General features: G+C 41.2%; 1 long non-coding RNA gene across 1 annotated transcript in view; it reads left to right on the top strand.

Moving 5' to 3' along the window:
- LOC308092123 overlaps positions 1–22,709 on the top strand; it is a 124,427-nt gene that overhangs the window by 39,042 nt on the left and 62,676 nt on the right. Inside the window, exon 2 of the long non-coding RNA XR_013933771.1 lies at positions 19,784–19,860. This is a non-coding gene — a long non-coding RNA (uncharacterized lncRNA). The remainder of the gene's footprint in view (positions 1–19,783; positions 19,861–22,709) is intronic.

Below are 22,709 nucleotides of genomic sequence, written 5' to 3'. Positions count from 1 at the left end.
ATAGACATGACCCTAACCTCGGCTAGTGCTCACTCAGCTCAGTGAACCCCCCCCCCCTCGATTAGGTTACATGGAGATCCACTGCAATAGTTGATTTGAAAATTAAATAAGGCTAATCTAGTTTAGTGTACTGTACTGTCTGAATGCATGTTGTGTCTAGTGTACAGTATGTGTCCATTGAATGTATTTTCTGCAATGTCCCATTTCACTAATGGAACTGTACTGTACATTATGTCCACATTCTTTGTCTGTAGACCTGCATTTATTACCCTCTTAAATCCTAGTGTGCCTATTCTAGGGCTTGTCGTAATAGGCGAACATTATGTGAAAATAGGCGAATATTCAGTGGTGTGAAGCGACGCATTATGAGCTTGTAGATTCGCTATTTTCGGCAAAGAGATTTGGTGTAGAGGTTTAAAAAAAAATGAAAAAAGGAGGGGGTCAAATATAGACCCCTGAGGGGTTCTGGTCAACAAAATACATATGGTTTGAGTGGTTAGAACACTCTGGTGTCTGGCATTTTGTTTTAAAATACAAAATGCTATCCTTTTTCTGCACCGGTGCCATATGAGACTCCAGTGTATTAAGTGTTGAATTGATTGTGACTACAGTGCAAGCTTAACTAAATTCCTATGTCACTCATACTAGTCATAGTTGTCAATGCGATGCATTCTGAATATTTAAACAGTCCAGATTTCTTTGACTTTTGCTCCCTGAATCTGTTGGGAACATGATCAAACAGAGCTGCAGTAAAACGTGACCAAAGGACGATGCAGTATTGATCCTCAAAGAGAAGTTCAGTTTTTACAGCGGACAGTAACGGGACGAAGATAAAGCTATGATGATGGCATGAAATATATGCAGCAGAACAAAAAAGTCTGAAATTGAAGCCACAATTCCTGCGGTGAAACATCTGCCAGGCCGTCAGTCTGTTTAGAGTAGATCAAACACACAGATAGCCTTTTAAAATCATCCTTATCTTCAATCGCCACATGTGTAAATATGTCTGGACAACCCAGGGGGGGTCGTTTGATTTGAAACCCTGATGGAGTTGTTGGTATCCTGCTGTTCTGTGTATAAAAAGTTCTTTGGTCTCAGCCTTACTCACTCCAAGCCGGGGAATTTATGTTCTCCTCTACTTGTATTTATTTATTTAGATATTTTGGGGGCATTTTTCGCCTTTTACTGACAGTGAAGAGAGAAAGTGAGAGCGGCCATTCCACGGCCATCGTGTTCTTAATTGAGACAGAAAGTAGGAAGAGGGACAGTACATAGACGGTAGGAATTCTAGGAAAGTTGAGACGGAGACAGTGTAGGAGAGACAGACAGTAGGAAGGACACAACAGGGTGGGGTTTATTGCCTTGCTCAAGGATACCTAGAGTAGTAGGGTTCGGAGAAGATGCTGGTCCTGTGTTGAAAGCAGTGCATAAGAACAGCGATTTGCACTGAAGTCGGGAAGCTCCATATATGGGTGTGTATGTGGCATAATGCAGGCATACAAACAAACCAACAGACAACTTGAAATTGAACTTAATTATAGATGATTTAGATGATGACACGTTATTTAGTATTCTGGGAGACGAAACTGCCTCGATTCTTTATATTTACAAGCTGGAGTCTTCCTTTGTAGCTGAATTTAATGACCTGCTTCAAATGCAAATGCCTCTGGTGGCGTGTTCAGCACATGGGTTGGGTCAAATAGCACGCAAATCAATACGCATATTTGGTAAATTTCCCTGAATATACAATGTGTAACTTAGTGAATAAATATGCTGACTGAACATAAAACAAAGACACATCAAGCGGATCAGTGATAAAATGATGACTATTGGGTGGTGAAGTGCCAGGAAGAGAAGTGACTGCACTGTTATTCATTTGATAAGAGACAGACAGTAGGCTAAATCATTCCATAATTCCTTTATCGTTTTCCTTTAATGTTTTTTGCGATGTTTGCAGTTTATGAGATTTTGTTTTAAATCTTAAGTTTGTCATTTCCATTCATCCGTTCTCTGCAACTTCCCCCAAAATTGATAGACTTTATAAAAATTACTTATACGCTTTATCACAATTTTAGCAAAAGAGCTTGTTGACAGGCTGCAGGGTTAGTGTCACCGCACTACCAGCAAGCCTGTCCCCTAAATGTGCAAGTTATTCAACTAAGATATTTTACTGTACTACTATTATTATAATTCTAACCTTCAGCAGTGGTTCTTCACAGCATGAGGAGTCTCCAGTCTGTCTACCAGAGGTCGGACACAAGAGAGTCCTCATCTCCACAACATTCTAGTTGGTGTTCTGTTTTTGCCAATTAATTTGGCATTTAGAGGATAATTACAACCGAGTCTCCCCCTCTGCCTCCCTGACACACACGCACACACGCACACACACACACACACACACACACACACACACACACACACTCTCACGCATCCATATGGCACACACATCGTCTCTGTCGGGGTGGAAACCTCATATAAAACTGTTACTTTTCGAGATTCAAATAAAAAAATGGCAAAAGTAGCAGATCTACAAGCTTAAAACGCGTCGCTTCTTGCCGCGTTTCAAGCTTGTAGATCTGCTACTTTTGATGCTTTTGTGTGACGCTGTAGTATGATCAAGTAGGGCGTTATATTACCAAAAAAAAACACAAAAAGTTAGAATATAATATGGAGAGATGAGAGGTTTCTGCCCGACAGCACAACGATATTTGGTCAGACAAGATGAGACAGACCCTATCGGAGGAGAACCCTGGGAACTGTTGGGGTAATGGGTTGTGGTTTAATGGTGGGTGGTTGGCCAGAACTCAGCCGAAGGGTTGGCAAGTCTAATTAACCCATTAAGACCGGGAACGCATCTGTGTAACAACCACTTAAACCATTATTTTATTATTTTGGCTATTCAAAAATAGCAGATATACAAGCTCATAGCACGACAAAATACTTTGAGATGGGAGGTCTGAGGCCAAATAAATATATTTTTTGTTGTTTGGTTGTTATACAGTATCAGTGGTGCTCAAACTTTTTCCATGTCAAGGACCCCCCAAATTATATGTATTTGGCCGCGGACCCCCATCTCAAAATATTTAGTTCCAGGGACCCCCAGAAGCAAATATTGGAGTTAAAAATGTTCGCTTAAAAAAATTATATATTCAAAGATTTGCACAAATCTTCACGATAAAAAAAAAAAAATAGCAGATATACAAGCTCATAGCTTTAGCTTGTATATCTGCTATTTTTGAATAGCTAAATACATCTTAAAATGACACCGATGCTTTCCCGGTCTTCATGGATTAAGCTCAGCCAGTTTCAGAGTCTTAAGTTGCCTCAAGACAAACTTGAGGGGATTTTTGCTGTGGCGTTAATTAAGGAATGCAACCACCAGAGAGCTCACCGCACACACACACACACAATATTATCACCATTAGTGGGCCACAGGACCGTGATTCTCTGATCTGTTATGGTCTGAGAATTATAACTATTTCATTCACTGTATTCAGGAATGTGTTTGGTGGTATTGGTACAGATACAAATCAGGACAGACTTTTTTTGTTTAGTGCAGTCAGAGCTGAAATTATATTCCCAAGGACCAACAACGTGTTGAAACGACTCATCTCAATATTAATCAAACAACTTCTAACACTGTTTTTAAGTGCATGCTATGTGTTTTTTCCAATATTTACAGAACTGTTAAAGGTCTTTTACAAGGAGATATAAATATTATTGTATGCCATTATATATAAAGATTAAAACACACTACAACTAGATAGTATAGATACTGTTAGTAGCTACATTGTACAAAACACTTTTGTTTTCCATCTGAAACCTGACAACAAAAGCAGGTACCCATAATACTCCTCTATACTATCATCCAACTGTTGTTTAAAGTCAGTTGGAACTAAGTCTGCGAGACACATCTGACTCACAGCCCCAGTCCTGGGAACGAGACTTTTCAAACTTTCCTTAGAAGGCGAACAACATTGGGACTGTTTAGAGGGAGGAGAGAGAAATATGCTCCCCTCGTTTCTGGAAACTCCGCGGCTCACATCATGAATACTTTGCAGATAAACTGTGAGGCGCTCTTGGTTTTGAATAAAGAGTTGATCGACCGCAGGATCCCCTCCCTGCCACAAGATTTCACAATAAGCCTTTTCACAATAACACCTCCTCTTCCTCGCCTCCGCTCCTGGCCGTCAGACACCAGAATGGAGCAAAATATGAGTAAAGGAGGAATCGTGCGGCGATTTATCGTCAATATACACAACAAACTGCTGATAATAATAATAATAATAATGATAATGCATTCTATTTATAAAGCACTTTACATTCTTGCGAATCTGCTACAGGGGTTTAAAAGAATGGCATAAAAACAGCATAGGAAAAACAATTACATAGGACCCAACTAGGCTAGACTAAAATGGCTTTTAAACAGTTTTTATGAAAAAACGTATGTTGCTATGTCAGTGGTCAAACTTTTTCATGCCAAGGACCCCAAAATGTATTATGTATTTGGCCACGGACCCCCATCTCAAAATATTTAGTTCCAGGGACCCCCAGAAGCAAAGATTTGAGTTACAAATGTTTGCTTTAAAAAACATATATTCAACGATTTGCACAAATTTTCTAGATTTTTCAAAAGCAGATCTACAAGCTCGTAGCGCGGCACTCAGTGCCGCACTATAAGCACTTGTACTGTATATCTGCTATTTTTAAGTAGCCAAAGTGTAAAATAATGCTTTTTAGCTCAAATCAAAAAGTGACACAGATGCGTTCCCGGTCTTAATGGGTTAAAAAAAAGGCCCAAGAAATTTTAAGAGAACGCTTTGTTAAAAAGGTAGGTTTTTAGACAATTTTTCTAAATATCTGTGGACTGTGGTGCTCTCAGGTGATCGGGGAAAGAATTCCACAGACATGGGGCTGTAAAGCAGAAGGCCCGGTCGCCCATGGTACGGAGCTTGGTGTTGGGGACAAGGAGAAGGTTAGTGTTTAGAAGAGCGGAGGCTTCGAGCGGCGGGTTTTTGGGGCTTGATAAAACACAGAGTAGAAGGGGTGAGCGAGCGAGAGAGCAGAGACAGATGGAGAGATGGGAGGTGGAGAGGAGATAGTGAGGGACGGGGGGACGAGACGGGGAGGGGATGGAAAACACAAGGACGTGTTCATGAGAAATATGAAAACCTTCTCAAAAATCTGTTGGCAGGAATGAAATGAAAGCATGTGGAGCGTTGACCCTGAGGCAGCAGAGAGATTACACAGACTGACGCCTGCGTTCAGTGAAGAAAGACATAAAACATACAATTAATTTTTGTGATTATGGAATGCTTGAGGGAAAATGTGACAAAATTGTCACCAACGACAGGAATGTTGCATTTCAACGTGTCAGTTGATTGTAATTTAGATGATTGGTTCTCAAAGTGGGGTCCAGGGACCCCCAGGGGTCTTTGGGGGGGTTCCAGGGGGTCCCCAGCAAAATGTGTTAATATAGCATCTCAATCATTTTAACCGCTTAAGCCTTTTATACTTTGGCTATTTAAAAATAGCAGATATACAAGCTCATCGCGCGGCACCGAGTGCCGCGCTATGAGCTTGCTGTTTTAAAGCGAACATTTGTAACTCAAATCTTTGCTTCTGGGGTTCCTTGGAACAACCAATTTTGAGATGGGGGTCTGCGGCCAAATACATCATTTTGGGTGTCCTTGACATGAATTTGATTAGATTTTTATTGTTGCTGATCTAGGATCTGATCCATGTAGCTACAGACTAAATTATGTTGCTGTTTTAGGATCCTTCTACTTCTCACTACTTGATAGATTGTAATGTATAAATCTATTGTATGTCTATTCTATGATTGCTGTTGTATTGTCTCATCAGCTAGATCATTGGTATTCAAAGTGGGGTCCGGGGACCCCCAGGGGTCCTTGTGGGGTACCAGGGGGTTCCCAGCTAAATGAGTAAATTTTGCATTTAATTCAGTTTAACCACTTGAGTCCGATATAGGCTACATTGGCTATTTGAAAATAGCCGATCTACAAGCTCACAACGCGTCGCAAAGTGGCGAGATGACACAATTTGGGGGTCATTGACATGAAAAAGTTTGAGAACCACTGAGCTATATGACTAAAGTAAAACATGAGGTGTGGAACCAGCTAGAACGGTCTAGACATGTATTCATGAATTACATACTGTACATAAGACTAAGTACTAATGTCTGTCTGTGTACGTGGAAGTCACATGGAGACTGCTAACCAGAGCGGAGTAGAATGTCCCTCTGAATTCCACCAAACTATGCCCCACACACACACACACACACACACACACACACACACACACACACACACACACACACACACACACACACACACACACACACACACACACACACACACACACACACACACACACACACACACACACACACACACACACACACACACATTCACAGAGAGCGTGTGCACCAGCTCCCTCCCTACTAGCTGCTATAGATATCCCTGCTCTGTTTCAGTTTAAGTATGGCAGGAATGTGGCCATAGCATGAGAAGAGGTCATCAGCCCCTTGCAGCCCACTGTCGTACGGTACCCCCAACCCGCCATGCTCACACACACACACACGCACACGCACACGCACACGCACACAAATAAATCAAGTCCCTTGAGTCAAGGCTTGTGAGACATGGACATGCTTTCCCACGCAAGCAAACCACCCATTAAACCCAGTAACCCACCCACCCCAGCGCCCACACATCTGGATAGACGTTTTTTTTCTTTTGCCATTTTTTGCTGATGTTTCTGCTCTATTAGACATGTCGTCCTCTCTCTCTCTCTCTCTCTCTCTGTCTCTGTCTCTCTCTGTCTCTCTCTGTGTCTCTCTGTCTCTCGCTCTCTCTCTCTCTCTCTCTCTCTCTACCCTCTGGTTCCTGTCATTCTTCACTGTAAGTAGAAATTACTTTACAGTGGTCTGTATATAAAAGCTGCGAATGTACTTTCTCACGCATTCAAGTCAACCTCAGGGCTGGGTGAGATATCAGGTATATCACATAATGTGATATGCTATATCAAAATTGGCTAATAGGAGGACCACGTCATCACGCTCATATCACTATGACTCAGCCATAACCATATAAGGAGTTCCAAAGCAGCTACGCCCACGTCGTCACGCTCATATCACTATGACTCAGCCATAACCATATAAGGAGTTCACAATGCAGCTACGCCCCAAATGATGCAGTGTGTTGTCAATGTTTCTCGTGCAAACAAATCAGTCGGCTCTATATATAACCGATATGCCCATATATGGGCATGCCAGATATCAGGGATACTGCATATTGAGCATATTGGTCAGATCGGCCGTGCGACTGTAGATGTGAGGGTCGTGTAGCGTCCCGAACCACTATTACTTTAACTATACTAAAACTATACTACATAAATACTCTGGTATTTATTAGTTATACATTCTTTGGTATTAATCAGTATATAATATAGTATTATTATATACCGTATTCATTTTGTATCTTCTCTCTTGGTTGCTGATGTATGTCTTATAATAGTATCTATCTTGGTTTGTCGGTATAACACTTGGATCAGTGAAACTCATAAAGCCTATCTCTTAATGAAAACCGCACATAACTGTGGTAAGTAACCACATGGAAATCGACTTTATGTTATCTCTAGAACACAACTAATGAAGTGGGCACAGCATATTTGACTTTCCATCAAAGCCCTAGTTAGAAATTCCACATTTCAACAGATTTCAGGGAGAAAAGAAAACCCTGCTTTATTTACTGATGAAGGAAACATTGGTTTGGTTTTATTTCATCTCATTTCATCAAGTTTTTATTTGTTTGTTTTGTTTTTAATTTACTCATTAAAGGGGATTTCTGCAGTTGATTGAATCTATAATGTTGTCTACATTACGTAACCACTTAAACCCCAGCATCTGTATTGTGGGGAAAGCTTTTGCAGAAAATAGCTCACAATGCGTCGCACTGCGACATGCTGTGAGCTTGTCGATCGGCTATTTTCAGCGAAAGCTTTCCCCACAATAAGAGAAGACAGAAAAGACACTAGTCTAGTATAGAGCCCTGAGGGACTCCGCTCAAACATATGGGGTTTAAGTTGTTCAAATGCCATACACACTTCATCCCATAGGCTATTTGCATAATTGAATGTATGGTTTCATTAAAAAAATATATATATTGTTTGATGTGATTTCTAAGGCATGTTTGCTTTCTTGCAAAAAGTTTGTAAAACAGAGTTTGCACCCTGGATCACGCTCCCATGGATATTTATTACATTCCCACCCAAAGTATCAAGCACCCGTTCAAGTCACCCAGTCAGTCTGAGGAAGAGCTTGGTGCTCAAAACGTCACCTTTGGGTGGTAATAAATATCCATGGGAACATGAGCCAAGGTTACAGACTGTATTTTTCAGTTTTCTGAAAAACTAGTGTTGCTGTATATCAGTGGTGCTCAAACTTTTTCATGCAAGGACCCCCATAATTAGGCCTATATGTATTTGGCCCCCGGACCCCCATCTCAAAATATTTTGTAATAGGGACCCCCAGAAACAAAGATTTGAGTTTTTAAAAAAAACTTTAAAAAAATATATATATTCAAATATTTGCACAAATGTTCAAGATTTTTCAAAAATAGCAGATATACAAGCTCATAGCGCGGCACTCGGTGCCGTGCTATGAGCTTGTATATCTAATATTTTTTTAATAGCCAAAGTATAATAAAGTGGTTACACAGATGCGTTCCCGGTTTGAACTGCTCACAAAATGTAAGGAAACTTGAATTTGGGCCATTATATCTTCCCTTTAATAATACCAATCAGTAAGGTGTTTTATATCATTTTAATCGTTCATTCGTCACCTTTACAACGAGGTACAGCTTCTAAACATCTGGAATTCATGGAATGAGCAACACAGGAAAATGTGTGGATAGCGCTGAACAAAAATGTGCCAAAATGGCCTGTTAGACTTTTCTGGTGGAATTCACTCTCGTTTTGTCACTGTTCAGTTGGTATTCCCCTTTGTTGCTTGGAGCATTTAAGATTGCACTCTCCCACAGTACTAAGGACAAAATAAGGATAAGAAAAAGAAACATGTTGGCCATACACTTCACTAATTTTACACTCAGTTTCAGGGTCCTCAGTAGCGTGTGGAAGATCCATATGCAGCCACAACAGCTTCGCACCTCCTCATGCAACCTGGCCACTTTCTGCTGTGGGATGGCATCCCATTCCTCAATGAGGATATGTTGCAAGTCAGCCAATGTGGTTCTGTTGGTCACTCTAAGACGTACAGGACGCCCAAGTTGATCCCACAAATGTCATGAATGTCACGACATTGAATGTCAGCAGAAAAGTCTTACAGGCCATTTTGGCACATTTTTGCTCGGCGCTACCCACACGTTTGCCTGTGTTGCTCATTCCATGAATGCCCAATGCTTACAAGCTGTACCTTGTTGTAAAGGTGACTAATCACAGATAAAAATGATATATAACACTTTACTAATTGGTATTAGTAAAGGGGAGATATAATGGCCCAAATTCAAGTTTCCTTACATTTTGTGAGCAGTTTACTTCATTGACCCCATGCTTGGTCCCCTCTACAGTAAATCTTGTCACCGAAAATAGCTGATCTACAAGCTAACAACGCGTCAAATGCGATGTTTTATGAGCTATTTTTGCCGAATAGTCACCTATTATGAAATGCCCGGAATTGGGACACTGGTTCATGTGGTTAAAGTTATGCTTGTGGACGTGCATTCCACACATTTCTCAACACATTTCATTGTGATCACCAGGCAACCCCAGTGTGTTGTTTTGGTCACCGAGGACATTCTCAGGTCAAAGTCCTCTGAAGACATTCCTCTGTGATGATGAACCTCATTTGCATGCAAGACAGAAGGTGCTATTTCCTACTGACTGTGGGAACAATTTCCCATCCTTCGGGTTAGGGTGATGAATGTCTAGAGGCAAAGATCACCAGTTTGAATCCCTGTGCTAACTGGGGAAATGACAACTGTAATGTAGGATAATTGATTTAGCTGGTTGGGAAGTGGTGACCACAGTGGTCACCATGGTGCATGGGCAAGAATGCAGAGAGGCTTCTTCTCATCTTCAAGGGTGTTTATTATAACCTTGGTTACAGAAAGTACTGTTCAACACAGTCCCATGTTGCAAATAAAACAATAAAGTATTTTCAGTGATATAGTCCAAAACACAATCAAAACAAGTAATAATATGTCAGGCATAAAAGTATCTCTTCACTCCTCAAAGGCTCCAAACATACAGAGCTCCCAATCTAAAGCCCCAACGGATTAAACACACCTGACCCTGTACTCTAGCTGCCAGTCCCTCTCTCTAGGCTGAACATAATCATCAATTAAGTGACACAATACACATATGGTCAAAGTGACCCACCTAGCTAAATAGACAGGGATCCTTCATCACAACAACCCTTCAACAACTAACCTCAGTGTACTACTGCCTTACTGTTCAGCAAGGCACTCGGCCAGCAGTTGCTCCAGTTGAGCTGCTCATTGGCTAACAGATAGAGAACTGGTTGTTGTGCTGGGCAGCTCCCAGTGGCCAACAGGAATACGAGAATGCTCGCCCCGGGTCAAATCCCACGACCTCGGAACGGTCTCCACCAGGTGTTCTTAAATGTTACCTCAGTAAAAGTACAGTATGCCTACGCATAACCTTATTCCTAAACGTAACCTCAGTAAAACTATGCCTACACCTAACCTTATTCCTAAACGTAACCTCAGTAAAACTATGCCTACACCTAACCTTACTCCTAAACATAACCTCAGTAAAACTATGCCTACACCTAGCCTTATTCCTAAACGTAACCTCAGTAAAACTATGCCTACACCTAGCCTTATTCCTAAACGTAACCTCAGTAAAACTATGCCTACACCTAGCCTTATTCCTAAACGTAACCTCAGTAAAACTATGCCTAAACCTAACCTTATTCCTAAACGTAACCTCAGTAAAACTATGCCTACACCTAACCTTATTCCTAAACTTAACCTCAGTAAAACTATGCCTACACCTAACCTTATTCCTAAACTTAACCTCAGTAAAACTATGCCTACACCTAACCTTATTCCTAAACGTAACCTCAGTAAAACTATGCCTACACCCAACCTTATTCCTAAACGTAACCTCAGTAAAACTATGCCTACACCTAACCTTATTCCTAAACTTAACCTCAGTAAAACTATGCCTACACCTAACCTTATTCCTAAACGTAACCTCAGTAAATCTATGCCTACACCTAAACTTAACCTCAGTTAAACTATGCCTAATCCTAAACTTATTCCTAACCTTAACGCCAGTAAAACGGATACAAGAATACAAGAACCGCTGGGAGCAAGCGGTCTGCGGGAAACATGGGGGTGAGTGTGTTTTATGGCGGTTACCGCCAGCAGTAGAACTGGGCAGCTATAGTGACCAACGGTAGAAGACTGTGGTTGTACTGGGCAGCTATAGTGACCAACAGTAGAAGACTGTGGTTGTACTGGGCAGCTATAGTGACCAACGGTAGAAGACTGTGGTTGTACTGGGCAGAGCAGTGACCAACAGTAGAAGACTTTGGTTGTACTGGGCAGCTATAGTGACCAACAGTAGAAGACTGGTTGTACTGGGTTGTATAGGTGCAATTATGACTGTTAGGCTTGTATATTGGTGTGAAAGAGCACCCGTCCTCAGTAACCTTTCCCTAGATTAGTAAACATTATAAAGCTTATGGGATGTATATAAAGGGTCGTCTTACTGGCATTGTACCGGACACAAACGTCCTTGTTGGTGTCTGAATACATGTAGGACAAAGCTACATCACATGAAAGGATCGCTTTCATCCCAGTCTTTAATCCCGTGCCATGGTGGATGCAGCACTGCGCTGCTCTGACAATGCAGTACAGGTGATCTCTTTATGTGTGTGTGTGTGTGTGTGTGTGTGTGTGTGTGTGTGTGTGTGCATGCATCTCGTGTTCAGTCAGACCCCCTCTGGCTGCCAGATCAAAGGTCTCGACACTGGTGCTGATATGTGCCCTGTAGCACATTATGAACACACACCATAACATAACACAACCATATCTTTCATTTAATAATAGCCAGGTGACTCAAAGCAGATGTTTCCTCTTCCATTTTGTTTGGCTTGATTCTCTCTTCTCTTCTCTTCTCTTCTCTTCTCTTCTCTTCTCTTCTCTTCTCTTCTCTTCTGATAGACTTTTCACCGGAACCTAAGCACATCCTCTTGATTTCACTGTGAGAAATGTTCCATCTCTTCCACTTTAATTTAAAGATTTAAGTGTGTTCTCCGTGGTGGGAAAATCTCTTTTGTTTGTAACTTCTAACCCCCGTTGTGGCAGTACAGGGTAGTTGGGACTTGGAGCATTGGCTGGAAACGTCACTCTGTGCTCGTTAACTAATAAAGTTACTCAAAGGAAGCCATAGTCCGGTCCTGCTTCTGTTTCCTTTGGGTATTTGGACTTAGCCTGTGTTTCCAGCTTGCAAAATATTGGCACAGATTTCCTACAGTGTTTAAACTACAGTGCAGAGGCCAAGCTGGCAGCTTTCTCCGACACCCCCCCCACCCCCTGCTGAGAAAAGCTCCTCTTGCCTCTGGCCAAGTTCACAAAGTTTGTCTGAGGAAAGCGTCTGGGAGCTTCCAATTGCAGGATAGAAAACGGTTTCTTGTGTCAAACGGAGCGGTTTTGCCAAGGACTTTCAACAGCCTCACACCTGCTAATGTCGAAAGTTGAAGGACGGATGGTTTGGCAGTAACACACACACACACGCGCACACATGCGCGTGCACGCTCGCGCACATGCAAATGTGTATAACCTTTCACTCAGACACTAGCATATGCACACAACGTTAATTGTGACTGATGGTGATGCCCTTTTGGGATGATGGAGAGTGCAGCCAGTATGGATCGGTCAGGGTCGAAGTGTAACGATGAATTTTGCAGAGGTTTAGATCAAGGGTCTTCAACAGAGGGGTCCGGGGACCCCTAGGGAGTCCTCAGAGTTACTACAGGGGGGGCAGCTAAATCTTTGTGTGATAGGAACTTTTTTTTTCTTCTTTTATACATTAACCCCTTGAACCCTAGCATCCCTGTTCTGGTGGGAACATTAGCCGAAAATATCCAATCTACAAGCTCACAACGCCTCGCGTTGTGAGCTTGTAGATTGTATATTTTTGGCTAATAGGTTTAGTGTGGGGAGAAGAGAGCAGACCTAGGTCAGGTTTTCTAAGTATTGAGGGTTTAAGTGGTTAACTGTCTGAAAATACACATGAATCCAGCACAACGCTATATAATGACAGTGCTGTCAAACAAGTCTATGAAGCATATTTATGAAATCTTTGAAAAAGTTTAATTTTATACAATATATAGTGAGTGGGGGGGTCCCTGCTTCATCTCTCCCTCAGCTATGGGGTCCTTGGCCAGAGAAACGTTGAAGACCCCTGGTTTAGATGTTATTACAGGTGTGTGAGGCGTGTTTGTGTGTCAGTTGAGGAAGAAATTGTTACCATCACTTGTAATACTTCTACAATACATTATGATATTTGACAGCTTGTAAGAGCCTAAATGTCTCCACTAGGCCTAATAGCTATTGTTTTGGTACAGCCTATCTTGTTATGGTTCAGTTTGTCCTTCAAGCAGCTACAGTATAACTGTGATCTCTGCCCTGTGCTCGAGGCAGAACTACCGTACCACTGACATGAGTGTTAATGTACGTCTGACCATGATATAATACCATACCATGATATAGTACATAAAGCATAACCACCACCTAGAATATTGTCTCGACTCCTATGTGCCTTATCGATCGCTGATCGATCCAGAATTCTACGACACAGTTAACCCTAGCTAGACATGGTAAACTGGACCTGAGTTTGCTTTGTACTATTGGACCGCGTTCTCCCTCTACACCAAATCTATAAGCCAAAACTAGCCGATCTACAAGCTCACAACGCGTTGCAAGGCATTGAGTTGTGAGCTTGTAAGATTGACCATTTTTTTGGCTGTAAGGTTCCCGCCAGAATAGGATTCTCGGTTCAAGTGGTTAAATGCAATCATCTCACATTTCATTATGACATTTGAAGCATTTTGCTGACACCGTCACTCATCACAAAGCGCTACGATAAAATTATATTGACTCCCTGCATCAGCGAAACAGACAGTCGTTGACAGACGATATTCCTGTGATCCTAGAATGGAAGGAGGAAGTGACAGAACCACAAAGAGATAAGAGGAGGGTGGCATCATATGATACTTTGGTGGAATGGATAGATTGCAGGAAGAATGTAATGATAGAAGAGAGAGGGAGGGGGATGTTTTGAGAAGGGAAGCATGTGTTTGTTGTGAAGGTTAAGTGCATGTGAAATGGATCATATTAAGCTCATATATTTTCCCAGAACACAACTCCCAAAGCTTCCCAGAAAAAGGGGTTGGGTTTGAGTGTGTGTGCCCTATGGCAAACTTGTGTGTGTGTGTGTGTGTGTGTGTGTGTGTGTGTGTTAACGGTACGTAATAGGTTTGAAATGGAAACCCTCCCTGAGTGCATGGCAGGCTGCAGATTTATAATCCCTGTCATAATCTCATTAGGATTTTAACCCATTAAGACCGGGAACACATTTGTGTCATTTTTTGATTTGAGCAAAAAGCATTATTTTGCACTATTCAAAAATAGCAGATATGCAAGCTCATAGCTACGAGCTTGTAGATCTGCTATTTTAGATAATTTTTTTAAATGTGTGCACATCTGCGAATATATTCTTTTAAAGCAAACATTTTTTACTCAAACTTTGCTTCTGGGGGTCCCTGGGGCGGTCCGTGGCCAAACACATATAAGTTTGGGGGTCCTTGACAATTATGAAAAAGTCGGAAAATCACTGATCTAGCAACATACGTTTTTTTTTTTTTTTTTTTCTGTTGGGATTTAGAAGACATTGGTAGAATCGGCTTCAGGCCTTAATGGGTTAAAAGGTGGAAATATTGACTGTGGACAAAGCTTGCTCCTTGACATGGACATCAAAGCATGCTGCCGGGTTAGGGCATGTTTGTATGGCGAATTTAGTCTATTTTTAGCCCTTTGCATAGAGGCGAGGCTCTAAGGAAGGCAATATCAGTCGGTGGGCCAGTCTGTCACAAATACTTTGGTCCCAAACGAGATATAGTTGTTGTCGGGTAGAAACCTTGTGTCTCCATAGTTCACATTTCTATGTTTTTTTTTCTTAAATGAATGCTACTTCATAATACAAGACGAGCACAAAAGTAGTGAAAATAGCAGATCTACAAGCTCACAACGCGTTGCGATGGACTTTACTGTGCACCTTCATGCTCTCACGAGAATGTTTTTTACTGACCCCATGGCCTTAGCTCTTTTTGCACCACTCCACAGGCCAGTAGCTTTTTATTTAACCCATAAAGACTATTCAACAATAGCAGATCTATAGCGCGGCTATGAGCTTGGTAGATCTGCAACTTTTTGGGGGGGGAAATTGTGAAAATATGTGCAAATCTTTGAATATGTGTATATATATATATATATATATATATATATATATTTATTGCTGTCCGGCAGGAACCAGCTAACTCCAAAATGTTCATTTTTCAGGAAATGAAGAAAACAAAACAAAATGGAGTTAAGAGGTTTTGTTCATCATTGATAAGAACAGCTGAATGGACCTCCAAGCTCACAATGAGGTTGGAGGTCAAAAGGGGGTGGAGCCTGGAGTCGTCAAAACCAGCTAACTCCACCTCCCTTTGCTGGAGTTGGCTGGTTTAGCAGAAAGTTTGAGGATCCAATGGAGTTAGCTGGTTTTGTCAGAAGCACTTTTTAATACTTTTCATTGGTTCAATATTTTTTAATCAACACACAGACGTAAAGGGTGTTCAATAGCACTGATTTATGGAAAAAAATGCTAAAGCGGGAAAATGGAGTTTGCTGGTTTCTGCCGGACAGCAACGATTAATGGTTAAAATCTAAAATGACAGATACTTTCCCGATCTTAAAAAAAGCTACACAGTGTGAGTGTGTGTGTGTGTGTGTGTGTGTGTGTGCGCGAAGCATACACACACTGTCTCCCTCTCAGCTTTCCTACTGTTTGTCTCTCTTACACTTAACTATCTCCCTCTCAGCTCTCCTACTATCCGTCTCCGTAAAGACAAAAGTGAGACGACCACTTTACGCGTCGTCAGTGTCAAAGTGATCTGCAGCCTTTTAATGAGAGCGGTCCGGTTGATACCTGAATGAATCTAAATGAAATGGACTGAGCTCCTTCCAGTAACCAGATGAGTGTCATGAGTTTGGCCTGGTGGTGTTTATGTTCAGTGTTACTGAGACCCTGTGACATCAGTGTGTAATTTAGACCTTAATTTCAGCCAGCTGAGTGTCGTTAATGGGACTCAGATGGATAAGAAGCTAACCTCTGCTGGAAGGCTAATGCAAAAATTAATTATGCAACAGACTGATGGTGTTTTTCAACATGACACACACACACACACACACACACACACACACACACACACACACACACACACACACACACACACACACACACACACACACACACCCCCACACACCCACACACCCACACACACACACACACACACACACACACACACCCCAGTGGTGTAAAGTAATTAAGTACATTTACTCAAGTACTGTACTTAAGTACAATTTTGAGGTACTTTTACCTTACTGGAGTATTTCCAATTGTTTATACTTTTGGTTCTACTCCACTACATCTCGGAGGCAAATATTGTACTTTTACTTTACTACAATTATTTGAAAACTTCAGTTACTAGTTACTTTGCAGATATAAATTATTACATTATAAAACATAAATTTACCACTTAAGCCTTATTTTATACCTAGGCTATTTGAAAATAGCCGATCTACAAGCTCACAACGCGTCGCGATGTTGTGAGCTTGTAGATTTGCTATTTTCAAACATTTTAGTACTTTTACTTTTGGTACTTTAAGTACATTTTGATACCAATACTTATGTACTTTTACTCAAGTAAATGTTGAATTCCAGACTTTTACTTGTAACAGAGTACTTCTACATTGCAGTATTGATACTTTTACTTAAGTAAAACATTTGAGTACTCTTTCCACCACTCACACACACACACACACACACACACACACACACACACACACACTTGCAGACGCCGCTGACACACACGTATTATCTGGGTTCCCTCGGCAGTAACAAGCTTGCCCAGGGCCAGCTGTTCTGGTAGTTGAAACGGTAATGGATGCTGTTCGATTGGGGGGACTTCGAATTTAAATGCTTCCAGAACTTTCCATTATTGAAATAAATGGAGTGAGCGAGGCGGGCGGTTTAGGCATTCAGTCAGTGCAGCAGGAGCATTAGGCTGATAAACGGCCGGTTTGTTATTGACTAGAGATGGAGCAGGATAGATTAACAGTTAATGGAGGACAGAAGCTCAATAACATCTATAATACATCTATCCTGCAACCCGCTTCCTCATAAAGTCACTGTATGAGGGATTAGAGAGGAGATAAACACACAGACAGACAGGTTAATTTACCGACTATAATGGGAAATTGGGAACGTATTACATAGCCTAAACACAATTTTCTTTTAAAATGAAACCAATTTTATCGATGGCTTATAATGCCAGACTATTTGGAGGCACTAGTCGGGAGCAAGAGAAAATGTCTTTAAAATTGGAGAAGTGGAAAAGTATTCTAAAAAGTACTTTTAGTAACTTAGTACCACCTCTGTCTGCCATCAATGGTGTACAGTGCTCCTTGTCAGACAGATCTATATCAGCAGGGTTGGTATTGGATTTGGCTGAATACTTTTTACGAATATATAAAATTTAGTACGTACGGCATAACTGTATCTTGCTGCTGAAGCCTTTTGGGGGGAGTTTTGGGAATTTCCAGAGCAGTAATGGGGTCTGAGAGGAGACAGATGGCAGGACCCTCAGTAATATAAAAATGACAATGACAAAAATGATATAAAAAAGACTGTCGCTGTAGGGGCGACCCGATATAGCCGAGTGGTTAGGGCGCGTAGCGTACCACATGGGCTCAAATGCCCATTTGCGGCATGTCCGTTTTTTTTTTTCAAACATCTGTAATCGGGAGAATCCATAACGGGGATCGATATCAATATGTCATCGGTCGGGTTCTAGTTCTATTCTCCTATAGCCATGCCCTCATACTGCAACGTCCTTGAAGATACTTGATTTTTTTCCCCAAATATTTTAATTCAGAAATGTGCTGCTTGACTTTTGAATCCAATCCAGGTTCTTCAGTTTCAGCAGTATTTTACTCAAACTGTGAGAGAGCTGGAAACACAGTAAAGGTGTTTGAATTTGAAAACTTGTAAAGTCTATTCTATGGGCTCTGCAGTGAATCTGGACCCTGTTGGGTCATATGATGGTGTTCAGTTGGGTTCTCCCCTGCATGTCTCTCTCTCTGTCTCAGCTGTTCGTGGAATGGCTGTCGGTTTGTGTGTGTGCGTGGCCAGTAGTGCATCAACCAGCTGAGCATTCACGTGTCCAAGGACTATGATGAATGTGGCCACAGTGTGAAAAATTGTTACACAGTGAAGCAATGCATTTCAGGTCTAGTGTTTCTATTGGTTCACCTTTGTTTAAACAGGTGGTCCAACAGAGATGAAAATCTTTTGTTGTGTGTGCTTTTGTTGGGGGGATTCCCCCGCAAAGCTCCTGCAGAGCAACACAACGTTCACATTAAGCCTTCCTACTGTGATTTGTATTCCTGCATCTGAATGGTATGCCAGTGTAATGAGTGTATAGATCAAATATGACAGTTTTAAGAGGCATGATGATAAGACTTTAGCTGTGATGTTTAATACGTGTAAATGAATACTCTTGTGTTGATGCAGAGAGTCTGCATTCAACTTTCAGAACTCAGTAGATGTGTGTGAACTGAAGTCAAGTTGGAATATTTGACCCAGACAGATTTGATCTTGGATTCTAGCAGTGGTGGAAAAAGTACTCAAATGTTTTACTTAAGTAAAAGTATTAATACTGCAATGTAGAAGTACTCTGTTACAAGTAAAGTCTGGTGTTCAAGATTAACTTGAGTAAAAGTACAATAGTATTGGTAATTTGGTATCAAAATGTACTTAAAGTACCAAAAGTAAGTCCTGAAATGTTTGAAAATAGCAGATCTACAAGCTCACAATGTGTCGCAATGCGACGCGTTGTGAGCTTGTTGATCGGCTATTTTCAAGTAAAATAAGTGGTTAATGCATGTTTTTTAATGTAATCATTTATATCTGCAAAGTAACTAGCAACTAAAGTTTTCAAATAATCGTAGTGGAGTAAAAGTACAATATTTGCCTCTGAGATGTAGTAGAGTAGAAGTAAAAGTATCGGAAATTCGAAATACTCAAGTCAAGTACAAATACCTCAAAATTGTACTTGAGTACATGTACTTAGTTACTTTTCCACCACTGGATTCTAGGTGTAGCAGAGTGGCTCAGACACTCAGTGAGTTAGTTCTCGCTCATTCTATCCGCTCACTGTTTCTAATGCGAGTTTCCCCAGAGTGGAGTTTTTACTGGAGGGCTGGACATGCCAGAATAACCCAGACACACGCAGTGAATGCATTACTTTTCTGAACGGTAGTGATGATGGTTCTTTTGGTAAAAAGAAAAATGTCTTCCGTCCTTTGAAAATGCCCTGTACTTGGAAGTTTTAAACTTGAACAAAAAAACTGATGTCCTTGTTGTTTTTTTCTCTCTCTTTTTCCAGAAACCTGCGTGACGTCACACCTCCTCAAGTCTTCACATAAAGGACTTTCATTACAAACAGAGAGAGACCTGACTGGGGTGAGTTCCTCATCTCTTTCTCACGTCTGTCTCTGTATGTTCCTTACTGTAGCGGTGATACTCTCTCCAAAGAGCTGAAACTCTCTGGATTTCCCTAATGGGATTGTCTCGCCGCTTCTCGACCTCCCTGTGGAGAAAAAAAACTCATTAACCCATTAAGATCGGGAACGCATCCGTGTGTCATTTTTCGATGTATTTGGCTATTCAAAAATAGCAGATATACAAGCTCATGGCACGGCACAGAGTGCCGCGCTACAAGCTTTTAGATCTGCATTTTTTGAAAAATCGTGAATATTATAATAATAATTTGTGCATTTTTTTAAAGCAAACATTTTTAACTCAAATCTTTGCTTCTGGGGGTCCCTGGAACAAAATATTTTCAGATGAGGGTCCGCGGCCAAATACTGTACATATAATTTTGGGGGTGACATTTTGGGCATGAAAAAAAAAATAACCACTTATTATATTATATTATAGCAACATAAGTTTAAAAAAACAACTGTTAGGATTTAGAAGACATTTGTAGAATCCCCAAGAAGCAAAGATTTGAGTAAAAATGTTCGCTTAAAAAAACATACATTCCAAAATGTGCACAAATTTTCATGATAAAAAAAAAAAGCAGATCTGCAAGTTCGTAGCGTAGCTTGTATATCTGCTATTTTTTGAATAGCCAAAGAAATCAAAAAATGATACAGTCAGATGCTTTCCCGGTCTTGACAGGTTAAGCAACCTGGCAGTGGTAATCTCCAAACTCACCTCCCTCTCTGTCTGCTTGCCTAGCCTATTATCCTCAAACCCATGCATCTACTGCTGCCAGTATTCCTTCAACCCTTTGTGTTTCTCACATTTCTAATCCCGGCTTTCATCGTGGCAGCTTCGGGAAGAGCAGCCAAACGGCTCCGCTCATTTATTTGGTTGAAAAACGTACAGTATGAGGAATTCTCTCCTTCCATGAGCTAATTTGGATCCCTGGGTTTGTTCTATAAATAGATTCAAGTGAAGCGAGGACGGTTTGAACGGAGCAGTGAAAAGGGGGGGTAATAGACTAGACTATATCGGCCATTATTGGCCTTTTTTCTAATTACATCGGCGTTGGCAATTATTGATGTTCTTTTTTTTTAAATAGCTGAAATAGATATTTGAACCCACTAAAACCAGGAAAGCATCCGTGTCATTTTAGATTTTTGCGTTGGCTATTCAAAAATAGCAGATATACAAGCTCACAGCGCGTCGCTTTGTGCCGCACTACGAGCTTGTATATCTGCTATTTTTGGAGAAAAAAATTAATAATCATGAAAGTATGAGAACTACTGATTTGGAAGGCATTTGTAGAATCGTCCCCAGATCGTAATGGGTTAATCAAATGTTTTTCTTTTCTTTTTTTGGGGGGGGCTTTTTTTATGCCTTTATTTAGAGAAGGATAGGGAAAGTAGGCTGACAGGAAATGGGGAGGGAGATGGGTGGGGGGGGGGTGACACGCAGCAAAGGTCGTCGGGAACGGGAGTCGAACCCGCGACACGCCGTCAGGCTGGCATTGCAGCCTATAGGGTGCCTGGACCGCCACGCTACGGCTACCAGGCCAAGTTTTTCTTTTTTTTAATGAACATTAGTCATTAGGACTCTCAAAAATTGGAGATTGGCATCAGACCCCAAAATCTGGCATCGATCGGGCTCTAGAATAATAGACCATTAAAGTGTGTCATCATTCTCTTCCACTTCCTGTTGCATCCCTAAAGTGAACGGGGACGTAAACAGGTCCATGACATCCAACGGTAATATGGAATATTTTACTGTCGTTTATTCCACAAACTATGTGTTTGTTTTTATTTGCTGAAGTGAATTCTGGTGGGTTTTGAAGTTGTAATGAAATTATGTTTTTTAAAAGCCATACTGTACCTCATAGCTTCTGTGTGTATTTGAGACGAGTGTGTCCTGACACACCAGACTGACTTGCCCTGACTGTTACAGACTGTGTCTAGGAGATCAGATTGGGAGACATCAGTATTAACCCATTAAGACTGGGAACGCATCTGTGTAATATTTTAGATTTATTTAGGCTATTCGGGCAATTTGGGCTATTTGGGCAAATCTTTGAACATTTGTAATTCAAATCTTTGCTTCCGGGGGGTCCCTGGAACAACATGTTTTGAGATGGGGGGTCCGCGGCCAAATACATCATTTTTGGGGTCCTTGACATGAAAAAAGTTTGAGGACCACTGATATTACAGCAACATAAATCTTTTCAAAAAACTGTTAGGATTTAGAAGACATTTGTAGAATCCCCAGAAGCAAAGATTTGAGTTACAAATGTTTGCTTTAAAACATATATATTCAAAGATTTGCACAAATATTCACGATTTTTCAAAAATAACAGATCTATAAGCTCATAGTGCGGCACTGGGTGCCGCAGTAGATCTGCTATTTTTGAATAGCCAAAGAAATCTTAAAATGACCGATGCGTTCCGGTCTTAAAGGGTTAAAAAGGTGTTAAAAGTCGCTTGCTCCTGCACGCACTGCACAGACTACAGCTGACAATCCGTTTATGGCGCTTTTTTGCACCTACGTGAGAGGAAATAAATCTACCAAACTGGGTGAATACATGAAACAACATTACGTTATAGTTTTGATGGGAGGAGGATGACTAAAGACTACAAAGAGTCTGAAGAAGGCCATGGGCCCAAAACGGTACTCTGCTTAAATAAAAGATTCCTCTATGGGAGCATGCTGTGTGCTGCGGCTCTACTTTGTTGCCGGATCTGAGTTCATGCCGGGGACAGCACCTGTCAAGACGTCGGATGTGCACTACTACGCCTTTGATCCTGATGGAAGGATGACTGGAGTCGACATAC

This window comes from Gymnoscopelus braueri (genome assembly GCF_963280865.1).
Source record: "Gymnoscopelus braueri genome assembly, chromosome: 9".
Taxonomy (NCBI): domain Eukaryota; kingdom Metazoa; phylum Chordata; class Actinopteri; order Myctophiformes; family Myctophidae; genus Gymnoscopelus; species Gymnoscopelus braueri.
The sequence above is the reverse complement of the archived record's forward strand: the minus strand, read 5'-3'. Positions and strand labels throughout refer to the sequence as shown.